This window comes from Rhinopithecus roxellana, unplaced genomic scaffold (genome assembly GCF_007565055.1).
Source record: "Rhinopithecus roxellana isolate Shanxi Qingling unplaced genomic scaffold, ASM756505v1 contig4077, whole genome shotgun sequence".
NCBI classification, from domain to species: Eukaryota; Metazoa; Chordata; class Mammalia; order Primates; family Cercopithecidae; genus Rhinopithecus; species Rhinopithecus roxellana.
In genome coordinates, this window is record NW_022142971.1 from 1 (window position 1) to 14,418 (window position 14,418).

At 54.0% G+C, this 14,418-nt stretch overlaps 1 pseudogene; it reads left to right on the forward strand.

The window, feature by feature from the left end:
• Positions 1-12,451: 12,451 nt before the first annotated feature.
• Positions 12,452-13,610, forward strand: LOC115895976 (annotated as a pseudogene).
• The last annotated feature ends 808 nt before the right edge of the window (positions 13,611-14,418 follow it).

Consider the following 14,418-nt stretch of genomic DNA (forward strand, 5'->3'; position numbering starts at 1 on the left):
CAAGCACCCCCAGCAAGGGAATCCATGAGCTTGGGAGCCTCCTTTTCTAATCTGCGCTGATTGCTTCTGTCTGCAAAGCCCTCACCCTGGGCCTCCCTTTCTCTGTGTCTGAATCGCATGTCTTGTTTCGTTTCCTCCCTTTCTTTTCTTTCTTTCTTTTTTCTTTCTTTTTCTTTTTTCTTTCTTTCTTTCTTTCTTTCTTTCTTTCTTTCTTTCTTCTTTCTTTTTCTTTCTTTCTTCTTTCTTTCTTTTCTTTCTTTTCTTTCTTTCTTCTTTTCTCTTTCTTTTCTTTCTTTCTTCTTTTCTTTCTTTTCTTTCTTCTTTCTTTCTTTTCTTTCTTTCTTCTTTTTTTCCTTTCTTTTTTCTTTTTTCTCTTTTTTTCTTTTTTCTTTTTCTTTTTTTTCTTCTTTCCTTTCTTTTCTTTCCTTCCTTTCCTCCCTTCCTCTTTCCTTTCTTTTTTCTCTCTTTCTTTCTCTCTTTCTCTTTCTCTCTCTTTCCTTCCTTTCCCTCTTCCTTCCTTCCTTCCTTCCTTCCTTCCTTCCTTCCTTCCTTCCTTCCCCTCCTTCCTTTGTCTTTCCTTTCTTTTCTTTCCTCTCTCTCTTTTTTTCTCTTTATCTTCTTCCTTTCCTCTCCCTTTCCTCTTTTCCCTCTTCCTTTCTTTCTTCTTTTCTTTTAACTGCCTTCCTTTCTTTTCTTTTCTTTCTTTCAGCACTGCCACCGAGGCTGGGGTGCAGTTGCACAATCGCAGCTCATTGCAGTTTCAACCTCCCGGGTCGAGTAACCCTCTCACCTCAGCCTCCTGAGTAGCTGGCAGCACAGTCATGCACCACCAAGCCCACGTTTTTACATTTTCTTTAGAGATAGGGTTTCCCTATCTTGCCCAGGCCAGTCTTGAACTCCTGGGCTCAAGCAATCCACCCCCTTTGGCCTCCCAAAGTGCTGGGATTACAGGCGTGAGCCACTGCGCCTGGCCTTCATGTCTTATTTCTTGGTTTAATTCTTAATTTTAGAGAAAGAGTGTCTGGGAAATAATTTTTCTTTCTTTTTTTTTTTAATTGGAAAATGTCTCACTCTACCCTCCCACTGGACTGCATCGGTACTGAAATAGTTTTCCTTCAGGATGTTGAGACATCACTTCATGACCTTCTAGTTTCTGGACTTGCTGTTGAGAATGTCAACATTATTCTGATTCCTTTTCTCCGCACTCTACCCACCATGGTTTGAGGATTTTCTCAACCCTGGTGTTGTGAAGTTTTACAATAATGTGCCCAATATGGTCTTTTTTCCACTTCTCTGCTGGCCAAAATTTATGGGGAGACTTGTGTCCATGAGTCTCAGATTTTTTTTTTTTCATATGTTTATTACTTTCTTTCCTTTCATTTTATCCCATGAGATATGGGACAAAAATCAGGGCATTAAGTGAACGCTATCCTGACCTCCGGAAACCCTCGTCCCCTCCCACGTCACTAGGCGTATGCATTCGAAGTAGCACATTTGGGGAATCTGGATAACCTTAGAGAAAGATTCTAAGGTCAGATGCTTGGGGAGGGGGTTCCCCCACAGCAATGGGGGTGTCTCCTTCTAGCTCAGCCTGATGCCAACAAGTGCCTCCTGTAGCCCAGAGCAGCTCGGCTGCTAAATCACTGTCTCCCAAGGTTCTGATGGACTTGGTCTGGGGCGGGACCTGAGCATCTGCATTTCACATGCTTTTCGGTGATTCTAAGGGTGGCTAGGGCTGAGTCCTAGGGCTGACCTGCTGCCCTTGCTCTGAGAGCCTGACCAGCTAGCTGCCTCTTGGGCTCTGGTTTGCTCACAGGGGCTCTGTGAGTTCAGGGTGCTGAGATCCTCATTGCAGAGTTCTGTGTCCTGGTGTTGGGCTGAGCTGGGCGAGCTACTCTTGAGAGAAGGCTTGGCTCTTCAGTGCGGTTTTCAGACGCTCAGAAGACCATGGGCTCCGGGGCACCCACAGGACTTAACCCTTTCCCGAGGAGAGCATCCCCTCCCACCCCACCGTGTGGCCTGGGGTTCACACCTCCTTTTCCTGTCACTTGACTATCTCCTCATCCTGCAAGGAGGATGAAATGGTCCTGTTTTTAGGTCCTGATCCAGAGGCTCAGAGAGGAGGTGCAGCTTTGCCTAGGGCCACTTTGCTGGTAAGGGTCAGGCCAGAGACACAGACTCTACATCCAGGGTTTTTCTACTTAACTCAGCTTCCTCCTTTATCATTCACTCATTCAACAAACATTAACTGAGTTCCCAGGCTCTATGCTAGGAATTTTAAGTTTATTTTTATTTTATTTATTTATTTTTGAGATGGAATCTCACTCTGTCGCCCAGGCTGTAGTGCAATGGCATGATCTCAGCTCACTACAACCTCCCCTTCCTGGGTTCAAGTGATTCTCCTGCCTCAGTCTCCTGAGTAGCTGGGATTACAGGCGTGCACCACCGCGCCTGGCTAATTTTTTTTTGTATTTTAGTCGAGACGGGATTTCACCGTGTTAGCCAGGCAGGTCTCGAACTCCTGACCTCAAGTGATCTGCTCACCTCAGCCTCCCAAAGTGCTGGCATTACAGGAGTGAGCCACTGTGCCTGGCCTGGAACTTTAAATTTAAAAACACATTCAGGCCTGGTGACGTGGCTCACACCTATAATTCCAGCACTTGGGGAGGCTGAGTGGCAGATCGCTTGAGCCCAGGAGTTCCAGACCAGCCTCTACAAACAATATAAAAACTAGCGGGGTGTGGGTATGCAGCTGTAGTCCCAGATATTCAGGAGGTCGAGGTGGGAGAATTGCTTGAACCCAGGAGGTCGAGGCTGTGGTGAGCCGAGATGGCACCACTGCACTCCAGCCTGGGCGACAGAGTGAGACTCTGTCTAAAAAAAATTAATTAAAAAAAAACACATGCATGGAGTTTCAAAAATAAAATTATAAGGCTTATTTTAAAAAAGCAAAATAAATAAATAAAAAACAAAAAGAAGTTTGTCATTGGGGAACAGTGGGCCTCCTGGTCTGGTTGTTGTGGTTACTTGTGTCACCACTTCTCTCTGGCCAGCTGGGGCTCCTCAGACAACTTCATTTCAGTTCAGCCTCACCCAGGGCAGGTCAAGACAAGGCCTGGGGTGCAGGAGGAATTACTGTTACTGCTGTTGTTGTATCAAACAGGAGGGGCTGGAGGGCTGGGCCTGCAGCCAGCAGAACCCGCATTAACAATTAAGGTCTTTGCGACTTTCATTCCACCCTCACTGCATGAAATATTCAGGCACCGGAGGAGATTGGTTTCAGATCTCTGCAGCAGGCGGCCAGGGCAGGGCCAGGTGGGGCGGCTTTGTGGGGTTGTAGACCTCAGGCCTAGGGCAGCACCCAAGGCCTGGCACGTGTGCCATCCAGAGGCTGTGGGGGCTGGAGGTACCTGACCCAGAGGGTGCAGCTGCAGATTCCCCTAGGGCACCCCTGGGGCCAGGCACTGAGGGTCCCAGAGAAAAATAAGGCTTAATCCTCCAGGAGGGCACAGCTGGGGAGGAGGCAGAAACACCCCCATATCATGGGTGGGCCTGGGCCTCACCACTCCCAGCAGAGTGGTGCAAGAGTTACAGAAGTGCACAGCTGGACTCAAAGAAAGACCATGTGTCTGGGGCCTGGAATTTGTCACTTGATGTAAACCCTGTAATTATCTTATAAGTAGCATAAATCATGTTACATTGTATTTGTGTACCTGTGAAAGCATCACTTTGATTAATACAGACACTTCAATTAAATCCCAAGTGAGTAAACCTGCTGTGCTGTTTCCTCTTCTTCTGGGTTTCCTTCCTAATACATGGGGCACCTCCAGTATGAAATTTGGCCTGGGCTTCTCCTGTGCTCTGAGAGCCTGATAAGGCTTGGCTGTGTGTCCCCACCCACATCTCACCTTGAACTACAATAATCTCCACCTGTCAAGGGTGGGACCAGGTGGAGATAGTTGAATCATAGGGGCGGTTTCCCTCAGTCAGTGAGTTCTCACGAGATCTGATGGTTTTATAAGGGGCTCTCCCCATCGCTTGGCTCTCATTCTCTCTCCTGCCACCGTGATTGGTAAGTTTCCTGAGGCTTCCCCAGCCATGTGGAACTGTGAGTCGATCAAGCCTCTTTCCTTTGTAAATTACCCAGTGTTGGGTATTTTTATAGCAGGTGAGAATGAATTAATACAGGGCCTCAAGAAAGACAAAACAGGTTAAGGAAAGTACAAGCATGACTTTCCACCAGAGTGACAACCCCAGACATCACCAAGGATGGGCAACACATACCCCATATCCTCTGGCAGGAGTGTGAATTAGCCCCAGCTCTTTGGAAAGCACTTTGGCACTGTCTAGCCAACCTGTGTGTACTGTGTGACCCGGCCATTCTCTGTCTTGGTATAGATGTGAGCAAAGTTCATTCTCATGTGCGTTGGGACACGTATAAGAGGGTCCACAGGGCATTGCTTGTAGGAGCAAAAAAAAAAAAAAAAAAACCCAAAAACAAAAAAAAAAACCCAAAACTAGGCTGGGCATGGTGGCTCCCACCTGAAATCCAACATTTTGGGACGCTGAGGCGGGAGGATCACTTCAGGCCAGAAGTTCAAGATCAGCCTGGGCAACATAGAACCAATCTTTCTTTAAAAAAAAAAAAAAAAAAAGGCCAGCCATGGTGGCTCACATTTGTAATCCCAGGACTTTGGGAGGGTGAGGTGGGTGGATCACCTGAGGTCAGGAGTTCGAGACCAACCTGACCAACATGGTGAAACCCTGTCTTTACCAAAAATTAGCTGGGCGTGGTGGTGGACGCCTATAATCTCAGCTACTCGGAAGGCTGAGGCAGGGGAATCACTTGAACCCCGGAGGCGGAGGTTGCAGTGAGCTGAGATAGTGCCATTGCACTCTAGTCTGGGTGACAGAGTGAGACTCCATCTCAAAAAAAAAAAAATTTTCAGGTGGTAAGAGCCTGTAGTACAAGCTACTCAGGAGGCTGAGGCAGGAGGATCACTTGAGTGAGTCTAGGAGGTTGAGGCTGCAGTCAGTCATGATTGAACAATTGCACTCTGGCCTGGGTGACAGAGTCTCAAACGAAGAAACAAACAAAACTAGAAACAAATGTCATTCAACAGGAGAAAAGTAAAGGTAATATATGCATGCAGTGGATCCAAGATAGCAGTGGTTCTTAGCCAAGGGCAATTCGGCAATGTATGAAAATATTTTCAGTTTTTAAAACTGGGGACAGGGGTATTAGTTCCATCAAATGGGTGGAGGCCAGGGCTGCTGGTGAATGTCCTACAATGCACAGAATAGACCCTCACAAACATGCTGAGGTTGAGCAACCTTGCTATATGGCTATGAAAATGAATGAACTACAGCCACACGTGCCAACATAATGAGCACAGAAGCATGCTGCAAACGAACACAGGAAGTACCATACCATGAAGACAGAGTTCAAAAGCATGCAAAATCAAACACTATCTTTTTCTGTGTGTGTGATGGAGTCTTGCTCTGTTGTCCAGGCTGGAGTGCAGTGGTGTCATCTCTGCTCACTGCAACCTCTGCCTCCTGGGTTCAAGCGATTCTCCTGCCTCAGCCTCCTGAATAGCTGGGATTACAGGCACCTGCCACCACACACTGGCTAATTTTTGTATTTTCGGTGGAGACGGGGGTTTTGCCACTTTGGCCACGGTGATCTTGAACTCCTGACCTCAAGTGATCCGCCTGCCTTGGCTTCCCAAAGTGCTGGGATGACAGGTGTGAGCCACAGTGCCTGGTCTAAATATGATCTTAGAGAAATATGGTAAGCTGAAAGCACAGGAATAACCAACACAACATTGAGATTCCTAGATACCCTTGGGTTGGGGAAGGCTGGGACCTGTGACCAGGAGGGGCTGCAGGAGCATCAGAAGCAGAAGTAGTGATAATTTAGTCTGGGTGGTGGGCTCCCAGGCATATGCTTCTCAGTGTTCTCTGTTAATATGAACCAGTTCATCATAAGAATAATGTTAAGTGCATCGAGGCGATAGCCAGCTCTACTATCCCAGCCCCAGTATGTTGAGCCTCCCTCTTGCCTTGCTCCATCAGGCGATGGTGTGAGGAGATGTCAGCAGCTAAAGGGGCAGGTGGAGAATTTCCATGGCTCTGGTTGGGAAGTCATGGAAAGGGAGGGGTTCAGATGCTGAGAGCCCCCATCGATCTCTTTACTTCCATTCCCACTTGGCTCTGGCTCTGGCCTGCCTGGCCTTAAAGCCCTCTCACACTGTCTGCTAGTCTCAGTGGATCTTTCCTCAGACCTCCTGTTGAGTGCTTTCTAATCACACACAAGTCTGGCCAGATCTCTCCTCTGCTCTAAGCCTTTCTGTGGCTCCTCACTGCCAGCAGATGATACTTGAGGCTTTTGGCCAACACATGAGGCCCTTTGGGCTTCAGCCTCACCCTTGCCCTGCGACATCAGCAGTTCTAGGCAGCCGTCCTGTGCAGTGTGGACTTCCTGAACTCCAGAAAGTTGCCTGGCACACTGGTTAACAGTGGGGATGAAGGAACCCATCCTGCCCTAGACCTGTCACTGCTGCCCCTGGGGTCCAGCATGTAGGGAAACTGGTAGTCCCAGCTTCATGCAGTTTTCCCATCTATAAATGTGGGAGTTGAGACACATGACCTCTGAACTCTGTGTTCTTGAGGATCTCCATATTCTGGGCTGGACCCACCCAGAAGGAAGAAGGTGGCAGTCCAGGGCCATACCCAGAATCCTTTGTAGCACAGTCTGCCAGGGACAAGCATGGGGTTTCCTGGACAATCCTTGTTTCACTGGACCTCAGTGTTTGCCTCTGGAAAATGGGAAGACAGTCCTGGTGCAGAGGATGGGAAAGGAAACATGGCTCCCCTCCCCAGAGCTTTGCAAGAGCCCTGCCAAGTGCTTGACACTAGCTCTGTCAGGGAGGGCTTGGATGAGAATACTGGGGCTCTGAGAGGACAAGGGACTAGTCTAGGGTCACCCAGCCAGACAGTGATGGAGTTGCTGGGAGACTGAGCTAATGACAATGACATGCAGTGATCTATCAGTAGAAATAGCTGGAGAGCTCTGACCACAGGTGCCATCCAGAGGCATCAGACTCACAGAGCCTTGGTCACAACGTGGCAAAGTCTGAAGCAGGAGGAAGTGGGTGGTGAACATGGGTCCAGGCACCTTGCCAACACCCAGCATCACAGAACCAGAGTCACAGCGGAAGAGACATCGCAGAGCATCCACCCCATTCCTCCTCTTTGAGAAAGGAAACTGAGCTGTGGGAGACAGTAGTCTGTGGGGTCAGATACACTCCGGAGCTCAGATGGTCCTGGGTTCAAATCCTGATTCCGCCACTTGCTAGCCACGTGACCCTGGGCAAGTGACTTAACCTGGGTAAGCCTCCATTTCTTACTCTATAAAATGGGAACAGAGGTTTCTTACCGTATCAGTAAGGAGTCAGTGAGACAATCTAACTCCAGCACAGTGTTGGGTACCTAGAAAGTGCCCAGTCAACATTGTCCATATTAGTGACACTTAACCACTTTTCAGTGGACCCTGACTTGCTGCTGGCAGCCTTTCAGGATGATATCTCATAGTCTGGCCCAGACCTGGTCAGCCACCATTGCCTCACTGTCCTGAAAAAGATTCAGCTACCACCACATACTCTGTTAGCCATACCAGAGTCCTTGGGCGTCCACAGCCTCTGAACATCGCCTGTAAGTTCACGCCCAATGATCTGAGCTTCTTGGAGGCAAACAACCAAGCCAACAAGAACCCATGTTCAATCCTCGAAGGGCTAATGACATCTTCTCATAGGTTTATTATAACCCTCAAAAGATGGCAGGTTAGAATCATTGGCATATACCGAGTCCAGGATCAGTGGCAGGTGCTGTTGATTATTGTCGTTGTCATTGCTATTATTAGATATCAGAGGCCCCAGGGAAAGGGCCCAGCTTCCTTCTGAGGCTTACAAAACCCTCCTCTGCCCAGCTCCATCGCTCAACCTCTTCCCGACTTTTCCCACCCTGCTGTTCCCTCCTGTATACCCCAGCTGCAAGGTGTAATAATGTCTCTCCACACCCCTCGCCTGCTCACCTTTGGGCCTTTGCTTGTACTGCTTCCTCCACCTGGAGCCTCCTCCCCACTCCACAAGATGACAAACTCCTTCAAGATTCAACTCCTCTAGGAAGCCATTCCCAGTGCCTGAGCACGCTCCTATAATGATGTGTTCTGGCCATTCTCGTTGGCAGTACTTACCACAATGCATTGCAATGTGTATACACATGCCCATTTAAATGTGTTTGTGCATAAATGCATATATATTCATAGATTTCCTCTATGTTCACTGAGCTAATGAATGAAAGTGACCTTGGGAAAGGCATCTCCCTTCTGGGGCTCTGTTTTTCCTCGCCTTCAAAATGAAGGCCTCAGACTCAGTCTGTCATGCACCGAGAGGTTTGACATTCACTCAGCAAACACTACATGGTACCGCCTCTGGGGATGGAGTTCAGAGCCCCAACCATAGAAAAGAGTAAGAAAGCCCATTCCCCCTGCGAGTGAGGGGTACACTCTGCTTGTCACCAGCTTGTACCAGCACTCCCCCCACAGGCCCTAGGTTTTGGAGTATTTTGTCGACCATGTGTTAGCGTCTACTACGTGTTAGTGTACCGGTTCTCAGCCCCTGCTGGCTCTCACAAATGAACACACATATCCTGGAGATTCTTTTAAAAAAGAGGGGTAGAATGTTGGTGGGGCACCTTTATTTTTAAAAGACTCACAACTACTTTTCCTGGGCACCTAGAGTATGACTGTGTTAGTACACCATGATTTGGTTTTACTGTTTTTTTTCTTTTCTTTTTTTTTTCTTTTTTTTTTTTGAGACGGAGTCTCGCTCTGTTGTCCCAGGGGCTGGAATGCAGTGGTGTGATCTCGGCTCACTGCAAGCTCCGCCTCCCAGGTTCACGCCATTCTCCTGCCTCAGCCTCCCGAGTAGCTGGGACTACAGGTTCCTGCCACCACGCCCAGCTAATTTTTTTTGTATTTTTAGTAGAGACGGGGTTTCACCGTGTTAGCCAGGATGGTCTTGATCTCCTGACCTCGTGATCTGCCCGCTTCGGCCTCCCAAAGTGCTGGGATTACAGGAGCGAACCACCGCGCCCGGCCAGTTTTACTGTTTTTGTAACAAAGCAGAATTGTCATGACCAAGGAGCTTAAGAAGCAAAGTCATTGAGGCAGGAGGATTGGATTGCTTGAGCGCAGGAGTTTGAGACCAGCCTGGCAAACAGAGTGAGACCCTGTCTCTATGGAAAAAAAAAAAGAAGAAAAAAGAAAATAGCCAGGCATGATAGTGCCTATGGTCCCAGCTACTCAGGAGGCTGAGGTGGGAGGATCTCTTGAGCCTGGAGGTTGAGGTTGCACTGAGCCAAGATAGTGCCACTGCACTGCACTCCAGCCTGGGAGACAGAGTGAGACCCTGTCTCAGACCAAAAAAAAAAAAAAAAAAAAAAAAAAGCAAAAAAAAAAAAAGCAAGTCACGTGACATTTTGGGCTCCTGGTTCTGTTGGGCTGTGAGTACTCCAGGGGCATGGCACCTACTCCTGGACCCTATTATATGGGCCCTCCGGGAGGTGGCTCTGGCCTGGAAGTCCCTTTTCCTTCAGGACCCTGTTTCAGCCCTGGGCCCTCTCACCTCCTCTGGTCCTATCCTGTTTTGCCCAAGCATTCCCAGCCCTCATGTGGGGAGCAAAGAAACCTTCCCTCAAGCCACCCAGTACCACCACCGCTAGCACCTTGTCTTTGTTCTACCCTGAGGACGTGAGCAAAGCCATCAAGACTCCACAGAGGAACTCTTGGTCCTTGGTCCACACAGCCTGTAGATGACGCAAATAAACCCCATCTAGATAGAGGCTTCTCTTTTTTCTTGGGAGTTCAGCGGAAGCTGCTAGCTCTGGAGGATCAGGGGGCAGAGATAACAGGCCCGAGGAACCACCTGGAGCTGTGCACGAATGGGGAGGGGGTTCTCACAAAGCACAGTGCTATCTCAGCAACTTTCCTGGTGAGCTGGTGGGTTTTTCCTATGGTGTATCCAACGTTTACGCTTCAATCTCCCAGGAGCAACTCTGCACAGGCTTCATTCTGCAGGGAGCCTGCAAGAAACTCCTTGAAGTTAATCTGGCTTCCTGGGGGTTAAGACAGACCTGCAGCTCCCCCAGGCAGAAGCTGAAAGCCCCTCCCTCTCTAAACTCAAACTGAGCTGTGCTGGGCCAGCAGAGCAGTGCCTCAGAGGGAAGGATGTCCCCTCCCCTCAGGAGCTGGCTCACTTGGGCAGATCCTGGGAGACCCTCAGCATCCCTGGGTTTAACCTTGGAAGCTGTGCTCAGCCCATCCTCTCCCCACCACCCTCTCCTGAGCATCTGTCTGGAGAGAGTGGCGAACAGGTGGGAGACGAGATATTGAATCTGGACCTCTCTGTGTACTCCCCTCCATCTCTTCTCCACATGTGGGTCAGGGTGAGCCTCTTAAAAAGGTAAACGAGGTCATGTTGCTTCCCTGCTAAAACCCCCACTGCCTCCCCAGCTGCCTTGGAATCATACATGATGTGGCCCCTCTAACCTCTGACCTCTGACCTCAGCTCTCACGCCTCTTTCCTGGCCAACCCCCAGCCCCACTGGCCTTGGAACAGGCCCGTAACAGGCTAGCCCTAGGGCCTTGGCACTGGCTGTTCCCGCTGCCTGGAATGCCCTTCCCCTTATCTTTGTACCTTGTCAATCAGACTTCAGCTTAGATGTGCCTCCCGACCTCCCTGACCGCTGGATCTAAAGTAACTGATTATGCTTTCTACGACAGCAGCTCGACTTAATGCCCCGCATAGCACTTAAGACAAGTTTTATCGTGATCTAGCTCGTCTGTCTTCTCCCCATCCTGCTCCCAGGACGCCAAGTCCCTCGCAGAGGGCAGTCCGGTGCCCTGCAGAATCCCCGGGGCTGGAGCAGGCCCCGCGGCGAGTAGGCGCTGAGTACACAGCTGAATGAATGGCGTAGCAACTGTAAACGGGGCATCAGCTGCTGCGCGGGCGCGCGCTCCTGGCAGTGGGCCGCTCACTGTCGCGTGCGCGGGTTTGATCTCGTTGCAGGTTCCGGGGGAGGGGACACCCCCCACCCCGCCTGCCGGCGGTAGACGCGCCGTAAATGTGCTTTGGAGACTGGAGGATAACGAGACAGACTTACAGGCAGTGGGAAGGACGGGGGTCCCGCGAGGGCCGCCGGTGGGCAGTTCTGTGGCCGGCTTGGCGCCCCCGGACCCCGGCATTCGGGCCCCTGTGGGAGACCTTCCCACCTTCCCAGTGGTTTCCACCCCGCAAACTGCAGATTATCTCCCGAATCCCAGGGACTTAGCGGTCGAGTGGGGGGAGGGGGAGCGTGGCTCTGAGCGCCGCTCCGGGCAGGGGCAGGTTCCCGGCGCTCTCGCCCCATCGGGCAGAGAGTACGGACCGCGCTGCGGGACGCGGCTGGCAAGGCCCTGGCCCTGCCGGGGCGCGGACGCCAGCGCTTAGCTCAGCCCCAGGCTAGGAGGGGAGACGCAGCCCTGCTGCGCGCCCCAGCAGGAGACCCGGGTGGGGACAGGGGCGGAGGAGCCTGGGGGCAGGGAAGGGACAAAGAGCCGCCCAGCTGCGGGAAAGAGCGACCCCCATGTCACAGTCCTATTGTTCGCTGAGTCTCCGACTGCCCGAACTCTGGTGCCCCCGGCAGGGAGAAGGGCGCCGTAGCCTAGATCATGGGTATTTGTTTATCTGGGGAGAGGGAGGAGGGCGGGGGACGCGGGCCGGGGAGGGGGCTCTACTGCTATTTCTGCGCGTCGCCTTTAAGGGAAGCCCGGCCCTACCTTTCCCACCGTCCCCCTCCCCGCAGTCGTACCTGCATTTTAAAAGCGCCCTGTAGCCCTGGGATTGGCCAAGGCCGCGTCCTCTGGGCGCAGAAACTTGAACCGCCGGGAGCCGGCTGCGGGGGGGGTCGGAAACCCCGCGGATGGACCGTACCACCCCCGCGGCTCCCCCACGCGCGCCCCGCCCCTCCGCACACCCCTGGAGCGGCCCAATCGCACGGCCCGGAGGGCGGGACCGCGACCGGAACGCGCCTCTGAGAGGGCACCGGCCGGCGGGCGGCACCGCGCAGGGGGACGGCGGGGCCGCGCCTCTGCTCCCCCTCGCCCTCGGGGGCGGGGCCGGGCCTCGGAGCCCCGCCCACTCTCCGCCCGGGGTGGGCGGGCGGGGGGCTCCCGGAGCTGGGCCGGGGGCGGGCCTCCGCCTGCCTCGCCAGAGCCCTGAGAGCGCCCGGCTCCGCGCCGCCGACGCAGCAGCCGCCTCCGCTCGTCAGCCCCGAGGCGCGCGGGCTCCCGGCAGCCCCGGCGGGCGCGGCGAGAGGGCGCGCAAGGCGGCGGGGCGGGCCGCACGCGCCCCCGGCCGCCCCCCGCCCGCGCGCGGACCGGCCCAGCGGAGCCCCGGCGCGGGGAAGCGCCGGCCGGGCGAGGGCGATGCCGCGGTGACGGCCCCGCCATGGCGAAGCCCGCAGCGACGGCGGCGGCGGCGTCGGAGGAGCTGAGCCAGGTGCCGGACGAGGAGCTGCTCCGCTGGAGCAAGGAGGACCTGGCGCGGCGGCTGCGGCGCGCGGAGGGCGAGAAGGTGGGCCTCATGCTGGAGCACGGCGGCCTGATGCGCGACGTGAACCGGCGTCTGCAGCAGCACCTGCTGGAGATCCGCGGCCTCAAGGACGTGAACCAGCGGCTGCAGGACGACAACCAGGAGCTGCGCGAGCTCTGCTGCTTCCTCGACGACGACCGGCAGAAGGGGCGCAAGCTGGCGCGCGAGTGGCAGCGCTTCGGGCGCCACGCGGCCGGCGCCGTGTGGCACGAGGTGGCCCGCTCGCAGCAGAAACTGCGCGAGCTCGAGGCGCGCCAGGAGGCCCTGCTGCGCGAGAACCTGGAGCTCAAGGAGCTGGTGCTGCTGCTGGACGAGGAGCGCGCGGCACTGGCGGCGACGGGGGGCTCAGGCGGCGGCGGCGGCGGGGGCGGGGGCGGTGCCGGCTCCCGCAGCTCAATCGACAGCCAGGCCAGCCTGAGCGGGCCGCTGGCGTGGCGCGCCCGGCGCGGGGGCCCGCGACGTGGGCGACGGCAGCAGTACGTCCAGCGCGGGCAGCGGCGCAGCCCGGACCACCACCACCATGTCCCACCCCCGCTGCTGCCCCCTGGGCCGCACAAGGCCCCCGAAGGCAAGGCAGGAGCAACACGTCGGTCCCTGGACGACCTGTCGGCGCCGCCGCACCACCGCAGCATCCCCAACGGTCTGCACGGTAAGGACTACACGGGCCGGGCAGCGCGGGTCTCCCTGGCTGCAGCCCCTTCCCCAGGCTGCGGCGAGAGGAGGTGGTGGTCCCCGGCGGTCCCACTCGTGCGGCCGCCACTCCAGACTCCTCCTCCAGCTGTCATGGATTCTGGACCAGGGGATCCCGCACCCACCCGAAGTGGGGCTTTGGTCGGTTGTGGCCGGTCCAGTGGTGGAGCGTCTTTCTGTCCAGCTCAGAACCTGCTGCCGGTCCGGTCCCAGGAAAGTTTCTAGCGGGTGTAGTTGCCAAAATTGGTGTCTGTCACTGCTGGGCTGGCGGTGGGCGCCTCATCCCAGCCTTGGAAATCCTTGCCTAGTAGCGGGAAGTTCTGAACAGAAAAGGATACAAGGCCTCTTTGAGCGCAGGTGAATTTCCTCTCTTGCAGCAACAGGTGTCCTCCAAACCAAGCAGTGTCCACGTGTGTCCAGTGGCTGGAGTTCTGCAGTAGGGTGCGGGGATTGGGAGGGTGCACAGGCAGCTGCTTGAGACCCAGAGGCAGCTGGGAAGAGGCCTGGGGCTCAGAGCCTTTCTGGTTTGCTATAAATTCCGCCCTTCTAGTCCCGGGACCTTTCTCAGCCGAGACTCTAAGACTTTCCCGAGGGAGATGTATTTGGAACGGATTCTAGCTTTTCTCCTCTATCTCCGTTTCTTTGTCTGTAAAATGGAGATGATGACCTCTGCCTCGTGGGTTTGAGGTGGAGATAAACCTTCTGAAGGGATTTATAAACTGTTGGTCGCCTTATAGGAAGTGCCATGGTCATCCGTGACCAGGGTGTGGGTGGGAGGACCTTTGGCCTCTGTCAGCGCCTGTCTTCCACGCCCATGTTACTGCTGCGCCCAGTGCAGAGGGTGGCCCCAGCTTGGGACTGTGGGAGCCTGCAGCCTGCTCCCTCTCCCAGCCCCCTGCTCAGCCCTTCTGCTCCCTGCCGGCGGATCCAGGGCCTCCCTGTTCTTACACGTTTTTTGGTTGCTTGGCTTCCAGTTCTGCTGGTAGTTACAACTGCCTGAACTTTTTGCCTGAAGGTGGAGAATGAACAGCCC